General features: G+C 34.1%; 1 long non-coding RNA gene and 1 other non-coding gene across 2 annotated transcripts; both read left to right on the top strand.

Moving 5' to 3' along the window:
- The first annotated feature begins 1,502 nt into the window (after positions 1-1,502).
- Positions 1,503-1,609, top strand: LOC125601121. The gene has a single exon (XR_007334074.1). It is a non-coding gene; the product is annotated as a small nucleolar RNA R71 (small nucleolar RNA).
- Positions 1,610-6,130: 4,521 nt separating this feature from the next.
- LOC106436085 lies at positions 6,131-7,088 on the top strand. The gene is made up of 3 exons (XR_007334073.1): positions 6,131-6,337; positions 6,453-6,635; positions 6,724-7,088. It is a non-coding gene; the product is annotated as an uncharacterized LOC106436085 (long non-coding RNA).
- Positions 7,089-8,425: the final 1,337 nt, after the last annotated feature.

The raw sequence follows: 8,425 nt of genomic DNA, 5'->3' as shown, positions 1-8,425 counted from the left end.
GCTTGACAGATCGATCAGCTAGCACCAAAGAGATCTTGCACTTTTTATATTGTGTAAACCCAAGCTTCTTGGCAATGGATAGTGGCATGAGGCTGACACTTGCTCCCAAATCACATAGACATCTCTCAAATGTCAAAGGTCCAATGGCGCATGGCAGGGTGAAACTACCAGGGTCTTCTAGCTTCCTTGGGACAGTCAGTCTCTGAATAATGGCGCTGCACTCATGAGTAAGAATCACCATCCCTTCCATCTCTTTCTTCTTTTGTTCTACAGCATCTTTCAAGAACTTGCTGTATTGTGGAACCAGCATAAATGCATCAATTATGGGCATGGTGAGATGAACTTCACTCATTTGCTTGTCAAACAAGGCTTTGTACTTCTCTAGGAGTTGCTTCTTGAATCTTCCAGGAAAGGGAAGCTTTGGCTCATAGGGAGGAGGAGTGAACAATTTCTCCTTTGTTGATGTAGCAGCCTCATTTTTGTTCTCAACTTTCTCCTCTCCAATCTTTCTCTTGCCCTTAGCTTCAACTATCTTCTCCAAGATTTCCTCATTAGTCTTCTCATCCACAATCACCACATCATCATCTACATTGATGACCACCTCCCCACCTTGTTTCTCATTATCCTTAATGAGAACTTTAGGAGGCAACTCTCTTCCACTCCTTAGGGTGATTGCCTTTATTGTCTCCTTTGGGTTTTGTTCAGGCTTTCCAGGTAGGGAACCTTGTTGGCGACTTGAGCTGGCTGTCATAGAGACAAACTGGTTCTCCAAGGCTTTGAACTTGTTGTTTAGATCATGGTAATTCCCATCAATCTTGTTGTGGAGATTTTTCAGCTCATACCCTAATTGTTTCTCACTTCTTGCTTGTCCCTCCAATAATTGTTTCAGCATAGCTTCAGTACTACTCTCTTGTGGAGGTTGTGTTGATGATCCAGCTTGGTCTTGTGCAGGTTGACTTGGTTTTGGTGAGAATCCAGGAGGGAAGTTCTGTTTGGGTTGGTAACCACCTTGGTTGTTGTTGTAGAATGGCTTAGGCTGATTGTTGTAGAATGGTCTTGGCTGGTAGTTGTTGAATGGCTTCTGTTGGTTGTTGTAGAAGGGTTTCTGTTGGTAGTTGTTCTGGTATTGATAGTCAGGCTCCTTCTTGTACCATGTACCCTGAGCATTGACATAGTACATATCTTCTTGGCATTCTACTCTATCAACTTCAGCAACCATATGTAACTCCTCTTTCTTGGTCTTTTCTGATAGTAGCATGTCAATCTTGTCTTGAAGTGCTTTCAGCTCTCTCTTTGTGGTCATATCTTCTCCTCCACCACCTCTGTCTCTTCTATCATATTCATCATTGTAGACAGAGTCACTCTGTGTCATGTTCTCCAAGAGTTCTAAAGCATCTTCCACAGTCCTCCCCAAGAAGTTTCCATTGCTTGCAGTGTCAAGCTGGCTTTTGAATTTAGGCAAGACTCCTCTGTAGAAAGTGCTTAGCAAGCTCTCATTGTTGAAGCCATGGTGAGGACATTGAGACAGGTAGCTTCTGAATCTCTCCCATGCGTCTAAAAATCCTTCAAGTCCTCTTTGTTGAAAACCAGAGATCTGATTTCTAAGGTTGGCAGTCCTTGTAGCTGAGAAGAACTTGTTGAGGAAGGCCTTCTTGCATTCATCCCAAGTGGTGATAGTATCACTTGAGATGTTTTTCTCCCAAGTGTGAGCCTTGTCTCCCAAAGAGAAGGGAAACAATCTGAGCTTGAAAGCATCCTCTGAAACTCCATTTGTTTTTGACAAGCCACAGTACTTATCAAATCTGTCAAGGTGATCTAGTGGGTCTTCCAAGGCAAGTCCATGGTACTTGTTGTTTTCAATCATGTTGATGAGGCTTGACTTGATCTCGAAATTGTTGTTGGCAACTGGCGGTGCCCTAATGCCCAACCTATTCCCATTTATGTTAGGTTGATCATAAGTGCCAATGGATCTTCCCAGGCGTTGTTGATTTTGAGGCCTAAGGTTTGCAGCTCCTTGGCCATGTTCCTCTTGAGCAGCTCCAGGAGGAACTCCTTGGACATTTTGTCTATGATCATCAACTTCATAGACACCTTCCGGTTGATTCGGGTTTCTCTCCATCTCAAGCCCCAATCTATGTAAGTGGGCTTGCTTTTCTCTTTCTCTTCTCTGTCTTCCCAACTCTCTTTCTAAGGCTTTGATGTTGTCCACTCTTGGTGCAAGATTTGTTGATCCTTTGCTTCTCAAGTTCATGCACCTGTCATCCAAATAGAGATGAAGATAGATAATTAGTAACTTAAAAATGAAAAATAAGACTTAGTCTCAAGTAATGACCAAATCCTAATGTCAAAATCAATCTAGAGAATGGCAACGGCGCCAAAACTTGATAAAGGATAAGTTTAATCCTTAAGTGTTGTAGTACTTAAGATGTCAATCCAATCTCTAGTGATTCTAAGCACTAAGAATGCAAGCCATTTATCTCAATCTAAGTGCAATCAAATGATGTTTGTTTGTAACAAGTAATAGTGCGAAATAACTTGAGTTTTAATTCAAATATAACAAAGAAGAACCAATGGGTATATAGACAATTGATTTCAAGGTGATAGTTCTAAATCAAGGCGTCTAACTTCAAATAATCTTAACTTTCTATAGGTCTAGATTTCATTAATTTAGATTAATCCACTCCCGTGGTAGAAACCCTTATGCAATTATGAACTAAACATCAACTTCCGTTCGTTTTGTTCACTCAAACATACATTAAGTTCTAGTCTACTAACCATCTAGCAATCCTAACAACAATTCCTTGGTTATTCAAGCTAGAGCTTTACTAGGTCCATTCAAGCATTATGCAAACACTTTCGATGCCCTACAAACACTTAGAATCTAGATTAAAATGGCCAAAATTAATCTAGCATTAAGAATACTTAGTAAGCATAGAAATCTAAGCATTTAACCATTAGAACACCTTAACTCTTCCCTAATCACCCATTAATCTACCTAACCCATTGATCCTAAGGGTGATTACTCACTAATCATCTTGTTTACACTTAATCCCATGATGGATAGAAGCATACCAAGATGATATGATATATGAAAACAAGAAAAACAGAAATTAGATGAAGAGAATGGCTAAAGGAAAACAAGACTTTATAACATAAACTTCAAGAACACTCCAAGAACAAATGTTTTTTCTCAAACTCTCAAAATACAAAATATGAAACTATAAAACTTTCACTCTCTACTCTTTGTTGTATTGTACTTTGTGTATTGTGTCTTCCTCCTTCCCCTTGCAGTCTCTTTTATAGCCTAAGTAAAGGAGGATGACAACACATCCATCATGTGAAAGCATAAAACATAAAACACACTCATAAAAGTTATTCTCCACTTTCTTCCATTATAGAACACCTTTTGCCCCTTCATACGGGCCAAAGTAGTCTTGCCTCTTCAGAAAAGGTAGAGAAAGTTAGGCCAAAAGAGCCACCAAACTCATGATAGACAACCCATCCCCCATGTTGCAAGCTTTAAAGAGATAAAACTCACTCATTAAAGTTTTCTCCACTTTCTCCATGTTGCACACACCTTTAGAATACCAAAAATAAGAAGAATAATGAATAGTAATGAGTTTTATAGGTTTTAAGTGAATAAAAATGAGTCTAAAGGCTTAAAATTCGAAGGCTATTGTTGATGTTGCTAGGGTGGCCGCTAGGAATGTCATACTGATATGTGTGTAGTATTTTGATCATAAATCCCTCAATACAGCTCCAAACGACTTGAAACCACCTCCATTGTAAAGCTAACTAAATTTACCATGTCTTCCCAAAAGACAAGTTTCAAAAGATATCTTTAAGACCTTCATCCATGCTTGTCTTTCACACGTTCGGTTCAAGACTCCTCGAAAGCTCCTTTTGTGCTCTAATCACCTCCAAAACTCCAAACAATTCATCCAACACCTACAAGATGCAAATGTACATGCAATAGACTCTAAATGCAAATAAATGTAAGGTTAATGCATGAATATATATGAAATAACAAAGCTAAAACTATGCAAAATCACAACACATCAATATATATATTTGTTTTTGTCATCGATTTATACAGACACATATTGACTATGTGGCCCACACCGGGAGATCTTGGTCCATGTGAATGACGAAAGACGGTTGCATATATAAATACATATGTTGGATCATATCAGATCTATTCTTAAATTTGGTATTTTGATTTTATATATTTTAAATTAATATTAAATATTAATGTTTGTTTTGATTTGTTAAATTATAAGTATTATCAAATATTTTGAAATGAATCAAAACGAATAATGGATCAAATCAAAATCTACATTGCCCATCCCTAAGACTTGTACCATTTTAGTACTACTCTCTTTTCATCTCTTCCCTCTCGATCTCCCTCTCTCTCAATTGGAGAGAATCAATGTTTGATTGGCAGAACATTAGTATATGCATTATACTTCTAATTATCCAATCAACAACTTTTCAAAAAACATTTAAAATATCATTTAGATGTTGCAAATGCTCTCTAAATGTTCTTTATCCAATGCTTTCGTATGAAGCTTTTGGTAGACATTTGCATTTAGAATGTATAAAAATTTTAAAATAATTTAATATAAATAATACACAAACACTACAAGAAAACACGCCGGTTGCAAGGGAAATCTGCGAGCGAAAATTTTTCTTGCAAATCTGCGACAGATTTGCAACGGAATTGCAAAAAAATTATTATCCTCGTAAATCTCTCGCAAATTTGCGAGGAAATTTTTTCTCGCAAATTTGCGTGAGATTTACGATGGAAGTTACAGCGTCCTCGCAAATCTCTCGCAAATTTGCGATGAAACATTTCTCTCGTAAATTTGCAAGGGATTTGCAAGAATTTTGTATGTCTATCTTGTTTCCTTACAGTTCCCTCGCAAATTTGCAATAGATTTGCAAAGAACTTGCATGGTATGTACATTTTGTCATTTTTCTCCCAAAATCAAATAAAGTTAATAAAAAATTATTAATTAAAATATTTAGTGTTTAACAAGTACATCGATGAATATTTTTGGAAAATTAATCAATATCAGTCAACTAAATATTTACAGGATAAATATTTTCTGACACTTAAAACTAATATTACAAAGTACTAAACATCAAAACTCTATAATTTATACAATAAATACACGTCAAATATATTTCCAAAAAAAAATTGAAACAAAATTTCACGTCAATTATTTTTCAAACAACAAATACAAAATACATATTAGTCCACCAAAAATATACCAATACCCCAAACGAAACCCTAAAGTCATTGACTAAGGAATTTGCAAGGAATTTGCAAGGGATCCCTCGCAATTCCCTTGCAAATCTCAAATTTGCGATGAATTTGCAAGGGAATCCTCGCAATTTCGTTGCAAATTCATTTTTTCTCCAATTACTCAAAATTTAAATAAAATCTAATTTTTATAATATATATATATATATATATATATATATATATATATATATATATATATATATAATATCTCAAACTATATACAAAATTTAAAATTTTACATTATACATTTCAAAAATAAATAAAAAACACTAAACAACACAAAAATAAAATCACTAAACTATGAAAGGGACTTGACAACATTTTGTGACCTATCTATGCGCTCTCTTGTCATATACGTTAAGGCAAATCTCCAAAATAGCACATTTCTAAGTTTATATCATAAAAATAGCACTCAGAAACTAAAATGACCAAAATAGCACATTTCTAATTTTATCCTTTGAAAATTTTAATTTTTTTATTTTTCAAAATTTGAAATCTTATCCCCAAAACCTCATTTCTCAACTCTAAACCCTAAACCCTAAACTCTAAACCCTAAACCCTAAACCTTAAACTCTAAACCCTAAACCCTAAACCCTAAACTCTAAACCCTAAACTCTAAACCCTAAACCCTAAACCCTAAACTCTAAACCCTAAACCCTAAACTCTAAACCCTAAACCCTAAATCCTAAACCCCACCCTTTAACTCTAAACCCTAAATTTGTGACTTTTGATCAAACATTAAGTGCTATTTTTGTGACTTTTGACCTTGAATGCTAGTTTGGGAACAAAAACTTGATTTAGTGCTATTTTTGTCTTTTTCTCTATAACAACAAAAAAAATAAAAACAAATTTGTAAAAAATCTCATTGGCTACTACTTTCACACAAGGATTAACAAATATTCATTCCTGTCCATTGGATTACACTTTAATCGAATGGACCATATCTTCATTTTCATCTGTTTTTCTTCTCTCCTCTCGATCTCTCATCTTAATCTCTCCATAGCTTCTCTCAAACTCTGGACGAAATAGGTAAAACCAAGCTCAATCTATCATCACTTGTGTCTTCTTCTTTATCTACATTGTTTATCTCTCAATCTCTCATCACTTGTGTCTTCTTCTTCTTTGTCCCTACATGAACATGAAGTTTGGGTGGAAGAAGACAAAAACGAAGTTCATGGCTTGGAGGAAAACGACGACAGTGAAGCGCAGGAGCTGTGGCGAAGGAGGCGCTGAAGCGGAGGTGGAGGCGCTGAAGCGGAGGTGGAGGCGCGGCAGACTCGTCTCGGTCAAGCTCTCTGTTGGCTTCACCTACTCACCACCATCACAGGTCAACCCACTTCGCCTTCCTCTTATCTCTGTTCTCTCGTTCTCTTCATCTTCTTATATATTTGTAATTGGTTTTGTTTTTTTTTCAGATCTGAGAAGCAGCAGTGATGAAACAGGAAAGAGAAGCAGTGGTGTGACAGAGAGTGTCTCCGGTTAAGGGTGGTGCGTTGGTGGTGCAAAAGCCGTTGGTGGTGCAGCGATGGTGTGACAGAGCGGCGCTGTGAGATCCGGTTAGGCCGAGGAGGCGGCTTGAAGCTTGAAGATTAGGTTTAGTATTTTTTATGGTTTTACTTCTTCTTCTTTTTTTAGTTCTGGTTTAGTTGTCAACCGGATTTAATTGTAAACCAAACTTTTATTAGTAAACCAAATTCAATTATTTTGTAAAAAAAAAAAATCAATGTATTATATATTTCCATTGTATTTTGTGATTTATAATTTTTTTAATTTTTAATAATGTCAAAAATAACGAAAATTATATATTTTTAAAAATATTTTTCAAAACATTTGCGAGGAAACTGTGTTTCGTAAATCTATTGCAAATTTGCGAGGAACCATTTTCCATCGCAATTTGCAACGAACCTTCTTCTGTCGCAAATTTGCGAGGAACCGTCTTCCGTTGCAAATTTGCGTGGAAACGTTTTCCCTCGCAAATTTGCAAGGAAATTGCGAGAGTTTTTTTCCTTGCAACAAACTTGTTTTCTTGTAGTGAAATTATATTAATATCCAAAACTATATTTCTCTAAAAAACTATTTTTAAAAAGTAGAGTTAATTTTTAAAATAAAATTTAAATGTTTTAAAAAAAATAAATTTTAAATTGTTTTAAAATAAATTTAAAATTTGAGAAAAAAATTAAAAAAAAAAGGAAATTGCCAAAACGACCACATTCACAATACCATTTGCATGTTTACGTTAACCATTTTTTTCTTCACTTATAAACCTGGGGTTTATTTTTTAAACATGTGGTTAACTAATCTAGGTTTTGAGTTTTGAGTTGAGGGATGGGGTATGATTTTTGGAATGTAGAGTTTACGGTTTTAATAAGTATTTTTAAAAATTAAAAAATTTAAAAAATAGTTTCAAAATTTTTGAATTTCAAAAAAAAAAATTGAATTTGAAAAAGTATAATTCGAAAACATAAAAAAAAATATTTTTAATTTTATTTTTACTTTATCTTTTATTTAAATAATTATTTATTATCTATATAGAGTAAGTGTATAAGAGTCTCTTGTCTCTTAATGAAGAAGATATTTTTGAAAAAGACAATTCTCCTAAATAGACAATTTTCAAGTTTTGGCCACAAAAATAGACCACAAGGAGGAAAATGACCAAAATGTTTCATTTAACAGGTAAAATGACACTAATACCCTAGATATATAAAAAAATAATAATAATAATAATAATTTATAGTTTTAGAATATATGTTTTCAAATTCGAACTTTTTTATAAATTTTTTTTTTGAAATTTTTTTTTCGAAATTTTTTTCATTTTTCGTTTTGTAATTCGAAAATATTTTTTGAAACTATTTTTAAAATTTTTATTTTCAAATTTTTAATATTTATTTTTTATTTTATAAAATTTTAAACTTCAATCTCAAATCTCTACCCCTTAACTCTAAACCCTAAGGTTTGGATTTGTTAACCCTAAGGGTATAAATGTATATTTACCTCTTTAATGAAACATTTTGGTCATTTTGATCCACTAACCCAAAACCCGAAATAGGGGTGCTTATTCTTTTTTTAATAATTTTAAGTTGTAAAAGTGATTTAAGATGCAACGCTAAGCACCCCGAA

This window comes from Brassica napus, unplaced genomic scaffold (genome assembly GCF_020379485.1).
Source record: "Brassica napus cultivar Da-Ae unplaced genomic scaffold, Da-Ae ScsIHWf_2450;HRSCAF=3163, whole genome shotgun sequence".
In the NCBI taxonomy this organism is placed as follows: Eukaryota; Viridiplantae; Streptophyta; class Magnoliopsida; order Brassicales; family Brassicaceae; genus Brassica; species Brassica napus.
Note: the sequence above shows the minus strand (reverse complement) of the source record. Positions and strands in the feature narration are given on the sequence as shown.